This window comes from Hyaena hyaena, unplaced genomic scaffold (assembly GCF_003009895.1).
Source record: "Hyaena hyaena isolate Hyena2069 unplaced genomic scaffold, ASM300989v1 scaffold_467, whole genome shotgun sequence".
Lineage (NCBI taxonomy): Eukaryota > Metazoa > Chordata > Mammalia > Carnivora > Hyaenidae > Hyaena > Hyaena hyaena.
In genome coordinates, this window is record NW_024081100.1 from 353,605 (window position 1) to 373,730 (window position 20,126).

The window sequence follows — 20,126 nt, forward strand, 5'->3', positions numbered from 1 at the left end:
CATGACCTGGTTGCTAGTCAGATGGGACAGACCATGAGGATCAGAGCCCAGGACTAAGTGTACCTACCTAAATGAGACAGACACCTGAACAACACACCAAGAGACCTTTGCTAAGAGCAGGTACAGCCTGGGAAACAATGAGGTCTCTGAAGGTTGTGGCTACAGAAAGAAATAGTATAACCAACAGCTGTTGGAACCCAAGGACAAGCTGGGAGGAAATGACGTTGAGAGACCCTGCAGGCAAGTGGTGTTTGGTGCCCTGGTGACGGGGAGCAAGTCCCCAGGCACTGGACCATTTTCAGGAACAGGTGTCCATCTCTGGGACAGCCTCTGGCACTAGAAACTCAGAAACTCTGCCCCACAGAGACTGAAGTAGTTGGCAAGAGATAAACATGAACATTCACATTTAAGAAATAGGGCAGGAACCCAATGATCAGGTGAAATATGGGGTTCATTATAGAGAGTAAAGCAAGAGCATTCAAGGCAGGGGCCAGAAAAGGAAGTTAGTATTGGGCTCTACCCACTGGGCTGTGGACAGGACTGGCCCTAGAGGTCAGACTGAGTTGAGCCTGCAGATGGGTGTGTTTAAAGGGGATGGTGCAGGGGCAAAGGTGAGGGCTGCTGACTAGGCAGAATGTTGCCCTGACTTTCAGCCCAGTGCTCTTTCCTATTAAATATTTATCTGTTAGCTGTTCTGCAGAGCTGGAGACTTCTCACCCTTTACCTAAAAAACACAAAATGAAAGAAAGGGTAAAGAGATGGGGTTTTGATTTGCTCCTACCCATATGAGGAGATTAGTTGTATTTACCCAGATTTGGTGACTACCTGTTGGACAACTCAAGCAAAGGAAAGTCATAGCCCTCACATAGATTCTTCCATGGCCAAACTTCAGGTTTTGACAAATCATAGGAAAATGGGCACTTAAAAAATGTAACATGACATCCTCTTAAAAAGTCAAGCGAGGCATAAAATGTGGGATTTAATCAGTGAGTTGATTGTCAGGTATGCTCATTGTGAAGGAAGAGGGGAATTGAGACCTATATATAGCAGGATAGAGGGGAAAGAATACTGGTCTTGGGATCAGAAGACCTGGGTTCTGAGCATGACTCTATTCTTGTAATTGCTCTGAGCAATGTTCTCATCTATGATCTGGGGACTCTACATCCCCAGAGAGGGATAAGGACTACATGGAATCATCCCTTTGAGAGTGCATTGAAGAAGTTGCAGAGAATTGTTCCCCTATAATTTAAGTCCATAATCCCTTTCTTCTTTCTCAGCTATTCAGATATTCTTGACTGAGTTGAGGAGAGAGTCCTCTACTTGATTTGGCCTGTGTATACTGAGCCTTGTGACTCACTTTGCTGTTCTAGGAGCTTGGTGGCTGGTCCTTCCAGCAACACTTCACCTATGTCCAATCACACTAACACTCTTAGAGCAGTAGAGAAAGGCTAAAGTTTCTGTCACCCCTAAAATTATTGGGATTAAGTCTTATCAGACTAAGAGTGAGGAGGAGCCCCTGTGTGGCTCAGTTGGCTAAGTATACAACTTCAACTCAGGTCATGGTCTCCTGGTTCATGGGTTTGAGCCCCGTGTCAGGCTCTGGGCTGATGGCTCAGAGCCTGGAGCCTGCCTCAGACTCTGTGTCCCCTTCTCTCTCCACCCCTTCCCCACCTACATTTTCTCTCTCTCTCTCAAAAATAAACATTAAGAAAAATTTTTTTAAAAACTAGGAGTAAGGGAAGTTGTCGAGATACAAGAGAAGAAAATGAATGTTTATGTGGAATCCCCATAACTCCTTTGTAATTTCTCCATAAGCACTCTCTTTCTCTCATGCATAGTTCTCCTGGGGACACATCAACTGTCCACTCTTGTGAGGCATGTACCTCAAGCTGGACTCACTTCTGAGAGTCGTTAGGTAATACATTGCCCTCTGGAATTGGCCGAAGCCAGCAGGCAAAGAGCTACCCCTACTAGAATTGGCCTGGTCCAGCATGAGAATCAGAGAAGGTCCCAGTGGGCCCTTTCAGGGAAGATGGCATTTATTTTCTGGGCAGCTCTATATGTCTGGCACTGTACTATCTGCTTTATATGTATATTAATTCTCACAAAAACCTTGAAAGCGTATTATTACAGAAGTAAGATGAGGGTGATAGAAGCTAAGTGGCTTGCTTAATGTTGCCAGCTAGTAGGTAGTAGAGCCAGAATTCAAGCCCAAGTCGCTTGAGAGCAAAGCCCATGCTGTTTATGGGACACCACGCAGCCTCCTTCTCACAGAAGTGCTAATTAACTTGGCTCAGTGGGGCAGGGCTGTGTGCTGGAGAAGAGTCAAGGGCTTGTAGCCCGTTAGATGAAAGGCAGGAGTCCAATATTGACAACTTAGACCCTCTCTTCCCTCTTCTCTTTATTCTCCTCCTTCTTGTTCCAGGGAGACCCCTAGGTAGGGAGACCTTGGACAGGGTCTGGAGGTACATCCAGAGAGAGAGGCTCTGTAGACCAAATAAACCAACCAGACTTGTGAATGGAAATCCACAAGCAGTCATTGATCATGCACCATGCGCTCGATGCAGACAGCAGGATATTCACCCCAAATTGTTAAGTGACAACCAGGGCGGTACATGACTGGAGGTCAGAAGGAGGGCTCCAGGCAGCAGGGGCTCAGTGTGTGGTTGGGATCAGAGGAGGCAGTGTGGGTAAAGGGAAAAGCTTCCATGAGAAATAGGGACCCTACCCAGCTTCAGCCTATACACTGTCTGGCTCAGAGTACATGTTTATTGAATGAAAAATGGAAACTGAAGGGTGGCTTGAATTCAGACAGGAAGAAGTGAGTTGAGAAGACACTGGGAAAGAGGAAAAATGCCAAAGAACTCCTAGAGGCAGGAATAAGTGGGAGAAGGGAAGGCAAACACCATGTTTCTTTAGGAAAGGAGTGAGGATACCATTGGTGGTAGTGACACACTGATGAAGGCAGGGCTTTCCTAAAGGCAGGCTCTCTGGCATCTCCACTTGGGTGTCTAACAAGCGTCTCAAACTTGGTTCAAGCTCAGCTCTTGATCTTCCTCCTCAAATCCCACTTTTTCATATTTTAGTTGACAGGAACCCCACCCTTGCACTCGCTCAGGCCCCACCTTGTGGAGCCATTCCTGACCCTTCCCTTTCTGTCAAGAACTACGCCCAATACATTAGGAAAGAAGACTGGCTCTGCCTGCACAACCAGTCTAGATTCTAGAACTCAGGCCCTCTCCCCTCTCATGTTCCATCGTCTGTGGCATTCTCAGAGATCTAGGCCTCCTTGGAGGGTAAGAGGGGAGAACATTGGATTCATTAGAGACCATGAAAACATTTTCAAAACAACTATTCATTTTCAGAGTCCAAAGTGAAAAACTTTGTACGTACCCCTCACTGGCTTTTCCTCAGTATTTATTTCTAGCCTGGGCTGATGTCATTGATAAAATGAATGGAGAGATGAGTCAGTGGTTGAGGACGGTGACAGGTCCTCAGTGGCAACTACTAAATTAGGCTAGCTGTAGCCTCTTAAGTTCAATGTAAAAGCAGAAATGGGGGGGGGAAATATAACACGGGAAGGAAGAGGCCCAGGGGTATGATAATTTTTGGTCCGGCTTCGAGAACAGATTTATGCCGAGGGGCCCAAAATAATACATAATTGGCAGGCTTCTTGTCAACTCTGCTACTTTAGTCCCAGCTGAATTACATGTCCGTTGTGTAAACTGCTATAAATAATTAACGGTTTTGCAAAAATTATACGCAGACAGAAAAGCTACTGTCCTGTGGGAGCTACGTCTCAGAAATATCCAGATTTGGAAACAGAATTAACTGCCTCCAAGAACCTGCACCACAGTCTGCAATCACTTAAGTGTTGCAGCAACACTAATGCAGGCAAACCCCTAAACCCCAAAATGTGTGCGGTGGGGGAGCGGGGTTGCTGTGTCAAGTGAGTCTGGACAAGACACAGGTACGTTTAAGCTGGAAATGGTGAGCTGATGAGGCAGTCTGTGCCACCTCCCACTTTACTCAAGGAATTAGACTATGACCAAATTAAAGGACTTTTTTCCTGTTTTTATTTATTTATTTTTTTGTTTTTACCAATTCATTCAACATAGCCCCTGAGAACCTACTACTTCCCAGGCGCTAGCCCCTAGGGATGCAAGACAGACACCATTCCTGCTTTACGAAACTTACAGTCTCTTATCACAGCATGATACCAACCGTGAAGGAAACAGAAAATAACGAGGACACTTAACTGTGATAGAGAGAGCGGGGAAGGCCTCTTTGAATAGGGGAAATAGAGAGATCTAACAGATGAGGAGGAGTTGGCCATGTGAAGAGCAAGGCCATTCCAAACAGAAGGAACAGCATGTGCAAAGGTCCTGAGAGGGGAAAATTAAATGCCTACTACTGAAGTAGAGCAAAACATAGAGATAAAAATCTGTGAGTTGGACAGAGAATTATAGGTTTGAAGTATCACAGACAGCAATTTGCCAAATGCCATTACTGCATATTTTCTAAAGGTTAGCCAGTCTCATTACCTTCTCTAAAGTCTCACAGCAAGCCAGTGCAAGAGCTGGTACCCAGAACTCTGGACTTTTCCAAACCACCAAACCCTCTTGTCAACCACATGGACTAATTTGAGTTTGTTCATATTTGTTCTTCCAAAATATTAGTAGCTCCATGTGTCATACAACAAGCAAATTGCCGATTTGGAAGAGAGAGAAGAGGTCATTATTTAAAAAATCTTTTCTAACATTTATTTATTTTTGAGAGACAGAGAGAGGCAGAGCATGAGCAGGGGAGAGGCAGAGAGAGAGAGGGAGACACAGAATCCGAAGCAGGCTCCAGGCTCTGAGCTGTTTGTTAGCACAGAGCCCTGCACGGGGCTCCAACTCATGAACTGCGAGACCATGACCTGAGCTGAAGTCGGGCGCTCAACCAACTAACCCACCCAGGTGCCCCAGAAGAGGTCATTTGATGTTATTGTCTTCATCCATTCATTCTTTGAGTTAGTCAGCTGTTCAGTGATGTCCTCAGGGAAGCTCATGTGCCCACAGCATTGTTGTTTTCCTAGCCACCACACTTTTTATGTTGTTCTTATGTCCTATGTACTGTCTGTAGTTTCCTCTGGACCCAAAGCTCCATGAGAAGGTTGGGATCTATCTTGCCTCAGCACTTAGCCTAGCACGTAAAAGGTGCTCAGTTAATATTTGTGGAAAGCTGAGTGAATGACTGAATGGATGGCTGAATAAATGAAAGTTGACTATCCTCTGCTCTTCACTGGAAAATTCACCCATGGGAATGTAGTTGTATTCATGCATGCTCTGACCTTGTCCTCAAACACTGCCAATAGGGAGTTGACATATCATTAAATGCTTCTCTACTATACAGACCATTAAAATCCAGTAGTCAATTTTACAGTGACTGTGGTATTCACAAATGTTTTCTAAATTTTATTTTTCATTGTTTCCAATAGGTAATACATATACATGATTCCAAAGTCAAAGCAGTATAACAAGGAGTACTTTGTGAATTCTTTACTCTGTTCTCCATGCCCCATCCCCACCCATTCTAGGTGGGGTGACTATGCAGACTGGTTTGTCTAGGGCAGCCCCAAGCTGTACCGACTATGTTGGTATAAATATTAATGATGATTCCTTTCCCTCTCAAAAATATCCCATTTAGACAGAAAATAATATGGTTACCCTATCTGTAGTTAACTATTTTCACTACTTCTTTCAAACTTATGCAGAATCAAGCAAATAAGAGGGAAATACTGTTGGTTTCTCTCTTCCCCAGAGCCTGACCTGGCTCCTTAGACCTGCTGAAGAAATGCTAGCATATTAATATTTTGTTCTAATAAATGATAAGTTTTATTTCATTTTTTTTAATGTTTATTGATTTGGAGAGAGAGAGAGAGCAGGGGGAAGGGCAGAGAGAAAAGGGGAGAGAGAGAATCCTAAGCAGGCTCTGCACTGTCTGCACAGACCCTGATGTGGGGCTCGATCCCATGAACAGTGAGATCATGACTCGAACCAAAGTCAAGGGTCAGACACTTTACCAACTGAGCCACCCAGGCTGCCCTAATGATAAGGTTTTCAAAAATTATTTAAGTCAAATACTTTCATGAATACTAAGAACTTTCAGCTTTTTCCTGTTTTTTTTTCCTTAGTAATGAACAGTTTTTCTACTAAATCTTCAAATAAAATGGTTACCAACCAGTGGTTCTTCTTTAGTCTATTATGTAAGGATTTTTAAGAACTACAGAAGGCTGTTCTGTCAATACATTTTGGGGGAGTTATTATGTGTGTAGCATTTAGGAAGTACTTACCTGTCATCACACTTTTCAGATCCTTTGGGCTGTTGAGGTAAATTGAGTTAATCCCCACATCCTACTGTTAGAGTGGCCTTGCTTGAATAAAGGAAATTAGCCCAACTGGAAGCTAGAAATCAGCCCATGTCATATAAGTCATGAGTGAAAGTTTTCTCACACTATGGTCCTTGGGCCACCGATTTGTGGATCAGCTGAAGTACTTGTTAGAGGATAGAGTCCTGGACTGCCTTCACATCTACTGAGTTTCTCTGTACCACTTGTTTTTCACATGTCATTTTTCTGATTATTATCAGTGTCATCCATAGTTATTGACCAAAAGCCACATGCAGGACACTGGACCAGGGCGCTGCGGGAAACTCCTACCTTCTCACACCCTGAGTTTTAGAGAGGATTCTCTTTCTTTCTTTCTTTCTTTCTTTCTTTCTTTCTTTCTTTCTTTCTTTCTTTCTTTCTTTCTCTCTCTCTCTCTCTCTATCTCTCTTTCTCTCCCTTCCTTCCTTCCTTCCTTCCTTCCTTCCTTCCTTCCTTCCTTCCTTCCTTCCTGTCTGTCTCATGATATTTAAAAAAGTTTTTTTGTGGGGTGTCTGGGTGGCTCAGTTGGTTGAACGTCCAACTTCAGCCCGGGTCATGATCTTGCAGTTCATGGGTTCCAGCCCTGTGCTGACAGCTCAGAGCCTAGAGCTTGCTTCAGATTGTGTGTCTCCCTTTCTCTCTGCCCCTCCCCCACTCACACTCTGTCTCTCTCTCTCTTTCTCTCTCAAAAATAAATACACATTAAAACTTTTTAAAAAGTATTTTCTTATGAAAATTTTAAAACACAGGCGAAAGTAGCATAGTATAATAATCTCCATGTATCCATTATCGGCTCGAATAATAGCCAACTTGGTTTCATCTGTGTCCCCACCAAGCTCTCTGCATCCTTGGGAATCCCAGACATCCTATATTTCATCTATAAATATATGTCACACGTATGGAGAACTCTTCCCTCTCCTACAGAGGGGCAGCTAATAGGGGAGGGGCTTGAGTGGCACCCAGCATGGGTGGAGGGAGGGCATCTCAGGCCCGGTGACCTGTGGGCCTCCTCTGGGCTGCCTGTTAACCTACGAGGAATTTGTACTGGCCACTTCCTGAGGTCCCTCCTGGCTCTAAGACACAGGTTCTGCCCTTTCTCCGGAGGGGCTCTCCCTGCTGCGTTGTTGGAAGGCCAGACGTGAGGGCGTTCACTGAGGCCAGGGCTGGGCCGTCCACATCGCCATTGAGCACAGGCAGCTGAAGCACATTTTTGTTATAAGTGAAGTGCTTCATTATGGCTTGAATACTTCGCCAGACTTTTTCCACCCTTCACTAGGTTTGTTTCTGAACTTCATCACCATTTTGCCAGCATTCCCTTGCCCTGTACAAGCAATTAATTCCAAAAAACATTCACTCCTCTGCAATACTTGATATCCTGCTTGATAGGTAGGTAGGTCTTTTCTCCCTTTTTAAAGAAAAGATGACCATATACAATATAAAAATTTCTGGTTTTTTTAACATTTTATTTATTTCTGAAAGAGAGAGCATGAGCATGGGAGGGTCAGAAAGAGAGGGAGACACAGAATCTGAAACAGGCTCCAGGCTCTGAGCTAGCGGTCAGCAGAGCCCGACACGGGGCTTGAACCCACGAACCGTGAGATCATGACCTGAGCCAAAGTCAGAGGCTTAACCAACTGAGCCACCCAGGTGCCCCACAGTTTCTGTTTTTACAGAGAAAACCCAAGCCATTGTGGGATAAAATGCTACTTTATGATTTTGTAGCCATGATAGGCTATCATTTGTAATCCTCAAACCCTAAAAGCCTTCAATCCATTGTGTTACTGGATTATGTAACACACTGGATTATGTACCTGTTAGTGGCAGGTACATAAGGGTGGGAAAACCCAAGCTCGCATGGCTTTGCATCAATAACAGGTAGCAAGAATGAACCCCTAACTGAAACTGCAGGCACTACCAAAGAAACCTTTTAATTATCTCAGAGTTATAAAGTTTCCTACTAAATTGTTAGAGGGGATGTGTGAAGAGTAGGCTCTTGATTGATCTTTGGCCCAGAAAGCAAAGGGCTTCTTGCTGTTGGAATTGCTTTTCAGAAAGTTGTGAAGTTGGCAATTTCCCATTCTCCTTTCTCTGCTTTCTGCAGGTTTTTCTTTTTACCCCCAACACATTCCAGTAGCAAAGGTGAACTCTGTTTAAAGAGCTCTGTTTCCTCAGCCTTAAGGCACTATTCTGCTGTCTTGTGAAAGATGGTGATTTCAGTGTAAGAAGCAAAAGGTTGAGACATTCAGTATCAGATTTCTCAGTCCCCCGTGTGTCTTGCTGTGTGACTGCCCAGACTTGTGGGTCCTAAGACACTTGGTGGGACCCTGTTGAACAAAATCTATCGCTGTACAAGACGCCACGGAGAAAAGAAGCAGCCCCAGGTTGCATTTTTCTTGTCGCATCTTTAACGGCTTGATAAATTGGACCTGAATAAAAGTGTAAAAAAAATGTAAGCAAAGAAAAGTAAAGTTTAACCACAATAAGTTACCTTTTTCACCCAAATAATTGACAAAGATTTCAAAGAATGTTAATGCCCTAAGTTAGCAACGGGCTGGGAAAAGGGGCTCACTGATCATGAGTATTCACTGGTACAGCATTTCAGAAGAGCACTTTGGTGGTACATGTCAAAAATCCTCTACAGTGAATATCCTATAATCTACTGATCTCTCTTCTAAGAATTTATCTCAAGACATAATCAGACAGGGGTTCAAAACTGTCCACAGCAGATGTTTATGAGAGGAAAAAAATTGACGTCCAAAAATGTAAATTGGGCTAAGGGAGTTGTTTTACATTTGTAAAATGGGAATCTCTGAAGTCATAAAAAATTGTAAGGTGGAGCTGTATTCATTGGCATGGAAATATTTCACAATACATTTTTTTCCTTATGTGTCTATTCCTTGTCTGTTTCCCTCCTCCTCTTTGCAATGATAAGTGCCCCCATCAATTCTAGAGAACATCAGTAAACAGGTAATCTGCTCCACTGGGATCTAAATAGACATGAGAATTTGAAGAGTATGTGAGTGTTGTCACAGTTCCGGTTAAATAGTACAAGGAAACCCACTGGTTCCTTTAATGAAATCACACTCAGAGGTCATCATGAAGGTCAAGTCTCTATTTGGGAAACAGTGGCTGGACCGTGTGGTCACTGCTCTCGTCCTCAGGGAGTCATCTTCATCACCGTCCTTGGAGGTATTCCCTGTGGAGGGAATATTTCCTCATTCAGTATTTTTCATAGAAAAGTCTTGATGGAAAAGTGAATTTAGTACAGCTGGAAAATTAGAAATAAAATGACAAAACACCAATTTAATATTGAGATAGGTAAACAGGAAGGATGTCCCTTTTGACTTAGAAGTCTTTCAATCTAAAAGGTGTATTTGTAGACATTACCTGCAAAGGGAGAAGAATGGAGAGGAAACGTATGACGTGGGTGGAGAAAATGCTGAACAACAGTGAGAAATGTGGTCTAACTTCTCCCCAAGCGATGGAAATTTATTTACAAATGTATGAATGTGTTCATTAAATAGACATTGATCAAGCACCCGTCGTGTGGCAGCTCAGCTATGTACGGAGGAGCAATGCAGCCTCCCCTCAGAGATCTCCCAGGAACCCTGACTGTCCTGGATTCGGTAGGGAGACTAGAATGTGCCTGAGTTCTGCTCTAGATCGGCACCCCCTTCTACACAACCTCCAATGCCCCACTCAATTAATTTTCTCACAAACTTGAACTAATTTCACCAACCGGTTGTTTCCATGTCACATCGATAAAACCTGTCCTGCACATGTTGCGGGGTCCTAGAGCTCGGTCCGGGGACCCCTTCTCTTCCTCCTATGCGTTTTTCCCCTAGGCGATCTCATGTAGTCTCCTGGCTTCAAATCCCATCCAGGTCCAGTGGCTCCACATTGGCCTCTCCAGCCCCTGCTGTTCCCTTGAGTTCCACAACCCAGTGTGCACCTGCCTATTTGACAACTCGGACGTGTGACACGCTTCTCAGATCTCGCCAGGGGCAGTGGCGCGCGCGGGTCTTCCACGCCGCCTGGCCAGCTCTGCCGTCGCCGGGGCTACGCCCTGTGGATGCTGTTGCTCTTCACGAGAAGGGCAACCTTCCCCGTTGTTCAGTTGCCAAATTGCATATCAACTCAGTTATTTTTGCTCCTTCTTCCCTTGACCTTGAGCTTGAAATTCTGCCAGAAGTTCTCCTGGACTCCATAGCTACCTTCTCCTGCATGTGTTTTGGATTAAGATTTCGTCAATTAACAGGATCCCATCTGCATTTTATCGTTCATGAATTTCTTCAAAGTGTGAAGCTTTCCGGTTGTGCTTCTTATTTTTTTTCCTCTCTCTTTTTAACGCATTCTTTTAATGTTTTAAGCTATTTTTTTCCTAGACATTTTGGGTGAGAGGTAGAAAGGTCCACTCTGTTTTTTATCTTGGTTCAATATCTAACCTTTCTAGCAGATTCAATGTTGTACAGAATGTAAGCCAATTTAACAACTCAATTATTTTGTTAATGATCACTGTGTATTCTGGGACTATTCTACCTTCAGGGGCTGTCGGGATGGACAGCACTCCTGTACCCAAACGCCGTGTGACCCTCAATTGATTGCTGAAGAAGTAGAAAGCAATCAGAGGCCTAAGGCTTATCCTTTCTTTTAGCTATGAATTGTCACTTCTCACTTCTTTCAATGTGTCTTGCTATTGTCATTGGTAGTTTTATGTTTGATACAGTTGCTTTTCCTTTAGACAAAAAAAAAAAATGCATGTGCTTTATAGAAGCTTTTGTTTGTTTGTTTGTTTTAACTTTTTTAATGTCTATTTATTTTTGAGACAGAGAGAGAGAGACAGAGTGCCAACCGGGTAGAGGCAGAGAGAGAGAGGGAGACACAGAATCCAAAGCAGGCTCCAGGCTCCAAGCTATCAGCACAGAGCCCAATGCAGGGCTCAAACTCACAGAGCGTGAGATAATGACCTAAGCCATGTTGGATGCTTAACCGATTGAGTCACCCAGGCATCCCTAGAAGCTTTTGCTTCTTAACCCTCCCTTAAGGGGAGGTGATTATTTCTCGCTTTCTAATTACGTTCTATAAGAAAAAGTTTCTCAGATTACTTTTTTAAAAATATATGTTTTAGTCTAATTATACTTTTTTTTAAAAACCTTGAAACGAAATAAAATTGGGTTTGTTTAAGCTGGACCCTGCATTTGAAGAGAGCACTACATAATTTAGTTCTCAAATTGTTCTTTTATCAAAAGGAATATGAGTTCTCTGGAGACAAAAAGAAAATTGTTCTATTATCTTCAGGATATGGGTGGAAATAAAAGCCTACAGCAAGGCTATGTGACTATCCTCTGCTCTTAAAGTATAATATCTTCCTCTATCTCATTAGCTAGGTGAGAGTGTTGTAATGGTTAATTTTAGGTCATCTTGGCCAGACTATGATATTGAGATATTTGGTCAAACATTAATCTGGATGTTTATGTGAGGGTGTTTTGGATGAGATTTACATCTGAATCAGTGGACTTTGAGTCAAGCAGATTGACCTCTATGAGGTTCGTGGGCCTCATCCAATCAGTTGAAGGTCTTAAGAGAATTAAGACTGACCTCCCCAAAGCAAGAGGAAATTCTGCTAGCAGATGGCCTTTGGACTTGAACTATAGCATTACCTATTCCTGAGTCTCAAGGTTGCTGGCCCATCCTGCAGATTTTGGATTTGCTAGCATTCATAATTACATGATCTGATTCCTTAACATAAGTCTCTTTATAGATATAAATATAATATAAAGTATAAATCTATAAAACATAAATTTGTAGACATATATAAATATATTACATATATCATATTACATATATACTTTATATATGTATTTAACCCTAAGTTGACTTGGAGTCCTTGCACATTTTCACACTGAGGGATAGATGTTACAGAAATCAGAGTAAAAACTGGGGCGCCTGGGTGGCTTAGTCGGTTAAGCGTCCGACTTTCGCTTAGGTCATGATCTCACGGTTCGTGGGTTCAAGCCCCGCGTCGGGCTCTGTGCTGACTGCCGGCTCAGAGCCTGGAGCCTGTTTTAATCTGTGACTCCCACTCTCTCTGACCCTCCCCTGCTCACGCTGTCTCTCTCTCTCTCTCTCTCTTTCTCCTAGAAATAAATAAAACATTAAAAAAAAAAAAGAAATCAGAGTAAAAACTACACATATTTATGTATCTGCTTTGAGAATAGAGATCATATCCTTTCTTAAGAGACAGTTTTGTGGTGGGGCGCCTGGGTGGCTCAGTCGGTTATGCATTCAACTTCAGCTCAGGTCATGATCTCACGGTTCATGGGTTTGAGCCCCACGTCAGGGTCTATGCTGACAGCTAGCTCAGAGCCCGGAGCCTGTTTCAGATTCTGTGTCTCCCTCTCTCTCTGACCCTCCCCTGCTCATGCTCTCTGTCTCTCTCTCTCTCTCTCTCTCTCTCTCTCAGAAATAAATAAAACACTACAAAAATAATAATCAAGTTTTAAAAAAAAAGAGAGAGACAGTTTTGTGGATCTGCTTGCTCATTACTGCCTTTCTAGACACCCTGGACTATGAACTCTATTTTTCGACTAAAAACCATGATGGCAGCCTTCCTTCTAATCCACTAGGCATTTCCTGAATATTGGATTCAATTCAACAACCTGAATTACTATGTACAGCTATGATTTCATACCTCTGTCAAATCCCTGGAGTGTGCACTTGACCTTGTCTCCCAGTCTTCCAGTTACTGGATTGTATCTTCATGTCCAGATAAGTAACATTCACTCATTTCCTCATTCACCAGACTCCTGGTCTCAGCCAGTCTGGGTCTTCCTCTCTGCTGCCCACGCAATGACCATAGTGAGTGACACAGATATTACATTGGGTTTTCCTGGTTTTCACAACAACCTGACAAATTGGCAAGTGTCTTTTGTTTTAATTGCTAATGTAGTTCATATGTTTTAATGTTCTACAATGTAAAGTTGGCCTTAATAGGAAGGACAACAGTTTATTAAATAGGAAGACTATTTTTAAAACATTCTATGCTAAGTATGTCATCACAAACTAATAGTAACCTTGGAGAATACAACTGAGACTTGATTATTCAAACAAAATAAATAACAAAAATCAAATCAAATCAAATAACTGAGCAGTACTTAACCTTGTAATAATAAAGAACTAGACATACAGCTCTACTTGAATCAGTCAAGGTCAAATCAGGAGATACAAACCCCCACAGTTAGTTTAACAGACAGAATTTAGTATAAAGTATTATTAACTAGGTAGGTTTGATATTAGTCTAGGTAATGATAGTTGGCTTCTGTTACTGCTGTAACAAATTACTTCAGATTTAGTGGCTTGAAACAACACAAATTTGTTACTTTACGTTTCTGCAAAGTCAGAAGTCCAAAATCATTTCCACTGGGCTAAAATTGGAGTGTCAGTAGAATTGTGTTCCTTCTGAAGGCTCCAAGGTATTTACTATTCCAACTGCCAGAGGCCACCTGCATTTTTTGTCTCATTGGCTCTTCCTTCACTCCATCCTCTGCCCCATTGGCACACCCCGTTCTCTGACTCTGACCCTCTGCCTCCCTCTCAGAAGTACCCTTGTGATTACACAGGGCCCATGCAGATAATTCAGGAGAATCTTCCCATCTCGAGATCCTTAACTGATAAATTCCTTTTTTTTAATTTTGTTTTTTTAATGTTTATTTATTTTTGAGATAGAGAGAGACAGAGCATGAGCGGGGAAGGGACAGAGAGGGGGAGACACAGAATCTGAAGCAGGCTCCAGACTCTGGGCTATCAGCACAGAGCCTGACATGGGGCTCGAACTCACGGACTATGGGATCATGACCTGAGCCGAAGTCGGACACTCAACTGACTGAGCCACCCAGGCGCCCCACTGATAAATTCCTTTTGGTAACAGGTTCACAGGTTTTGGGAATCAGGATGTGGATGTCTTTAGGGGGACCATTACTCTACCCATCAAAGTATCTGACAAGGCAAAAATGGAACAGTAAGGTGTCACATTTTATAGACTGACTTAGCAACCGCAGGAAGCAGCAACCTACCTAGGATTGCAATGAAGAGAAGGTGTTGGAATGTTGAAAATTTCAAAGCTTAGAGAAAAGTGGGGGAGGAAAAAGGGGTGGGGGGAGGGGAGGACAATGAGGCGGGTTCTCTAAAGGTTAGGAGGCATGCAAACTGCTGCCTCTGGCACAGAGTACAGCTTCAGGGGGTAGGAAGCAAGGCTTCTGATGCTGACCAGAACAGGAAGCTACAAAACGGAGTAGGTCTCTTTCCCTTCTGCCTACTAGGCTTCCTCTAATGCTCTTTGTGGGTCCCCCAAGTGGGAGCCAGCTGGTACAGGAAAATTATGGGGAGAGTCCTCGCCCTACCATTATGAAGCAGAGCACAGAAGGGAAATCAGAACTTGAGAGACAATAGTTCTACAAGTGGCACATGACTCAACATGATGAAAAGCAAAAAGCATAAATGCACCAATTATTTTGATGACGTATCCTTGAGACAAGACTTTTTCTATCAGTTCATTGTTTTATTTTGTTATATCTTGTAGCTTCAGGTCGCTTTAAGCTTTGGATAAACTCCATGGCTGCACCCTAGGACTAAGTGTGAACTCTAAATAATCTAATCTCAACAAGTGAACTCTAAATAATCTAATCTCAAAGGGACTAAAGTAGCTTCAAATAATCCCAATCCTTGGTTAGACTCAGGTTATTTGGGACGGCCAGAACCCTTAGCTGTTACCTAGAAGAAAAAACATAAATCCTCTCTACTGAAAGAGACTATCATCTTAAACTTCAGTGTTTCTCTACAATTTTTCATGTATTATACCTAATATTCATTTTTAAACAATCAAGATTATGAAGATACAAGTTAATGAGATAGATAATTAAGGGGGGAAACACACAAAAAAAATGACTCTATGAGTGTCTGGATAATCAGACATAGACCTTAATATAACTGTACCTAGTATATTTATGGAAACAAAAATAAAAAACAAAAACAAAAATAAGACATAATTGAGAATTTTTGCAGAAAACTGGAAGTTTTATTTAAAATGAAACTACAGAAAAAAATTGGTAATGGGTTTATTTATTTTTATTTTTTAATGTTTTACTTATTTCTGAGAGAGAGAGACAGCATGAGCAGGGCAGGGTCAGAAAGAGAGGGAGACACAGAATCTGAAACAGGCTCCAGGCTCTGAGCTAGCTGTCAGCACAGAGCCAGATGTGGGGCTCGAACCCACAAACCATGAGATCATGACCTGAGCTGAAGTCAGATGCTTAACCGACTGAGCCACCCAGGTGCCCCTGGTAATGGGTTTAATAGCTAGAGAATTAGGGAATTGAAAGATCAGTAATAAAAATATCAAAATAAAAGCACAGGGAGACAAAAGGACAATAAATGCAGAAAAGGGACTAAGAAACATAAAAGATTTAGTGAAAAGTTTTATGATATACATAATTGGTGTCCAGAAAGAGAAGAAAGAAAAGAATTGGACACTGTTGTTATTTGCCAAGATAACAATTGAGAATTTTCCAAAATGGATGGATGATATCAAACTACAGATACAAGAAGCATTATAAAACCAAGAGAATAACTATAAAAACACACCTAAGCACACTATGGTAAAACTGCTAGAAATGAAGGATTAAAAAAAGGTCTTAAATGTAGCTAATAAAAGAAGAAACATTACCTTGAAAGTAGTAACAATAAGACTGAAATTTACTTTCCAATAGGAACCATCAAAGCCAGGAAACAGTGGAATGGTGTCTTCAAAATACTGAAAGAAAACCATGACAATCTATATTTCAGTACCATCCAAAATATCCTTCAAATGTGTAAGTGACATAAATACATTTTTGGACAGACAAAAATAGAATTCATCAGCAGCAGACCTACACTAATGAAAATAAAATGATTCTAGATAGCAGCTCAGAGATGGAAAAAGAGTGAAATGAAATAATGAAGAGAAAAATACCAGATAACACAAAAAGGGAAATATAAATAAAATTGATGACTGAGATTATAGTAATAAAATTTTATGGTGTTTAAATACATAAAAATTGAAACACATGGCAAAACCACTTTGAAAACAATTTGATAGTTTCTTAAAAAAAAATTAAGCATACACTTTTATGTGACCTAGCAATTCCAATATCCATCAAATGGTGAATGTATACATAAATTGTGGACTGTTAAACCCAATAGAACATCGTTCAGCTATACGTAGTAGTGAACTAGTGAAATCTGTGAGAACATGAATGAATCTCAAAACATGAGATGGTCCTAAGGATCATGATGATCTTAAAGAAATCAATCACAATCAGTCAATCTTAAAGAGATCAATAGTTGCCTAAGCATGAGGTGACTTTTCAGGATGAAGTAAATGTTCTATATCATGATGATCACAAAGGTGTATACATTTGTTAGAACTCATCAAATTGTACACTTAAAACAGGAATATTTTATGCAATGCTAACTCCCTATTAACACAGTTAATTAAATTTATAAACATATGGAAAAATAGCATCTAAGTTAGATAAAAAAGGTAAATATAGTTAAAGTGCTATAAAGTTCTAGTATTGCCCAGGAAGAGATAAAACTATTTCTATTTGATGTTGATTTGTTCTTAAAGGATGTGTGTAATAATATCTAGGGTCACTGCTAAAAGAAGAGTAAAATAATCTATAAATACTAAAATAAGTGGGAAAATGGAATAACAGAAACAATCAATTTGAAAGTAAGAAAAGAAACATCGAATATGTAGGAGAACTAGAAAGCAAATGGTAAGGTGGTAGATCTGGGAGTAGGAAAACAACTATATGCTGCTTATAAGAAACACATCACAAAGATAAGGACACAGAAATATTGAAAGTAAGGGAATACAAAAAAGGCGTATCTTGCAAATACTAACCAGCAAAGGCCAGGGTCATTATATTAATATCAGACAAAGTGGACTTTAAGGAAGGAATAATTGGTACAGAGAGACTATTTTATAAAAAAAAATAGTTTAACTTACCAGAAATTTATAATGATTCTAAAACTGTATATTCTTAATAAAATAGCTTCAAAGTGTGTAAGGCAAAAATCAACATAACTACAGGAAGAAATAGATAATTCTCCAAGCGTAGTGTGCCATTTGCACGTGCCTTTCTCATTAAGGAGACAAAAAATATAGATTTGAACTTTATAATGAACAAATATGGCCTAATTGATATATAAATAATATTTCACCTAACACTGTAGATTTCATTTTTAAAATTACACTTGGAATATTTATAAAAATTACCACATGCTAGGTTTAAATCAAATCTTAACAAATACCAAAGGACTGAGATCATATAGTTTATTGTCTGGCAGAAATGGAATTACATTAGAAATAGAAAAAGATCATTTGAAGATCCCTCTAGGTATGGAAATTAAGAATTACCCTTTAAATGATCCTTAAGTGAATGAAGAAATAACAATGGAGGGGCGCCTGGGTGGCTCAGTCAGTTAAGCATCCGACCTTGGCTCAGCTCATTATCTCCCAGTTTGTGAGGTCAAGCCCCATGTAGGGCTCTGTGCTGATAGCTCAGAGCCTGAGCCTGCTTTGGAGTCTGTGTCTCCCTCTCTCTCTGACCCTTCCCCACGTGTGCTCTGTCTCTCTCTCTCCTCAAAAATAAATAAACATTAAAAAGAAAAAAGAACAATGGAAATTAGAAAATATTTTTACTGGAATGATACTGAAAATACTGCAAAGCATGTTGGTTGCAGCTAACGCCATACTTAGAGGAAAATTTACACCCTTACAACATACATAATAGAAAAGAAGAAAAGCTGAAAAATCAGTGATCTAAGTATCTATCTCAAAAAGTTGGAAAGATATCTAACCCAAAGTGGAAGAGAGGAAAACATAGTAAGAGGAGAACTAAATGGAATATAAAATAAATACAAAATAGAGAGGCTCAAAACAAGAAGTTGGCTTTTTGAAAAGACTAATAAAGTCCTAATTCCCTGGTGACATCAAAGAAAAAACAAGTAAAAATATGTCAAAAGTGAAAGAGGGGACACTTATAAATCATACAAATATTTAAAATATTATAAGCGGATATTATAACAATGTTATGTGAATAACTAAATTTTTTTTTTAGCAATGAACAATTTTCTAGAAAGGCACGGTTTACCTAAACTGACACAAGAAAATCTCTATATAGTCCTATAACAATAAAAGAAATGGAATGCATAATTTTAAATTTTCCATAAAAAAAAACAAACAAATCCAGATTACTGCACTGGTGAATTTTATCAAATATTTGAGAAAAAAATAATGCCAATTGTACATGAACTTTTCCAGAGAATAGAAAAAATGAGACACTTTCCATTTTGTCTTCTGAGGCCAATGTTACTTCAATACCAGACCCTGACAAGAACATTATAAAAAAGGAGAATTACAGGCTAATACAACATGATGTTTTACATAAATGTAAAAAATAAATCAACTATTAGCAAAACAAATCCAGCAATGGCTGGTGAATACACTGTGACCGAACTGGGCTATTTGGAGAATGTGAAAACGGTTTACCATTCGGGTTGCCCTGGCAGAATGGGACAGGCCCCCTGGCTGGAGAGACGTGTAACATGCTGACGAACCGCGGCCTGGGAATGGCTGCCAAGGCTATCTTCGACAGAGGATTTGGGTTTGGGATAGTCAGTAGATTTGAGAACCAAGTCTTGTAGCGGAGTGGGATTTTCTACTACTTCCGGTCGTGCTTACACCAATACAGGGAAAGCTACAGAGACCAAGTAGAGGATCTGTAAGTGGGGACTTACTTTCATCCCAAGATGGAACATAGCCGGTACTCTTGGGACAGAAACGTCTTTGTAGAATAAGTTGGCTGAAGCATTGAAACTGGTTCTCGATGCCATATTTATACTTAACTCAGGAAAGAAGAGCAGGAAATTGAAGTGCTCTATTAATAAGATTGTTTCCGTCTTGACAGTGATGTCAATATAGATTTTTCTGGACCAACTGTCTACGACTGGGCTGTGTTAGCCTTTGAAGCTTGGCCTGCTGGCTCTCAGATGAGTTTTGACACAGCCAAATCCAAGCTGGGCTATAGGGCTGCACACCTCCTGCTGCACTCTATGTAACCGATGGTACTGAATTTGGAGGTTCTGCCTACCGGGGGTTTAAAACGAGAAGATTGAAATGCCAATGAACCTGGCATGCATAGCTGTCACCAGCGCCTGTTTGATGTGCTGCTAAACACACACTGGCTTAAAGAACCCCTCTATCTGCCAGAGTGAGTAATCCCAGTCTGATTGGACTGGGTTATACGCAAACCCTTCAACCAGCAGTCACATTGACCCTATCAGCTTTAACTGATGGAAAGAACATCAGTGCGGGAGGTCACAAGTTTGGGGTGGAGTATGAACCATGAAGCTTCACGTGGTTTCGAGTAAAGCATCTGTTTTGTCCCTGGACATGAAGAGAAATGGACACACTGTGTTTGGGCCTTAAAATTCTTCTGTGAAATTTCAGAAGTGTGAACTTTGTATTCGTCCTAAGAATGGTAACCTTCCCCACACTGAAGTCTGGAGACCACAAGTTGCTCCTAAGGTTGGTGCTTGAAGGCATGCCTGGAATTGTCACGTCTGTGCTACATTTCAGTTCAGTGCCCCCGTGTTATTCTCACATGCGTGC

At 41.1% G+C, this 20,126-nt stretch overlaps 1 long non-coding RNA gene and 1 pseudogene across 1 annotated transcript; one reads left to right on the forward strand and one right to left on the reverse strand.

Annotated features, from left to right (window-relative positions):
* Positions 1–433: 433 nt before the first annotated feature.
* On the reverse strand, positions 434–3,161 carry LOC120246363. Its single transcript, XR_005532028.1, has 2 exons — positions 2,957–3,161; positions 434–724 (listed from the first exon to the last, which is right to left on the reverse strand). It is a non-coding gene; the product is annotated as an uncharacterized LOC120246363 (long non-coding RNA).
* A 6,347-nt stretch (positions 3,162–9,508) lies between these two features.
* LOC120246365 lies at positions 9,509–19,863 on the forward strand (annotated as a pseudogene).
* The last annotated feature ends 263 nt before the right edge of the window (positions 19,864–20,126 follow it).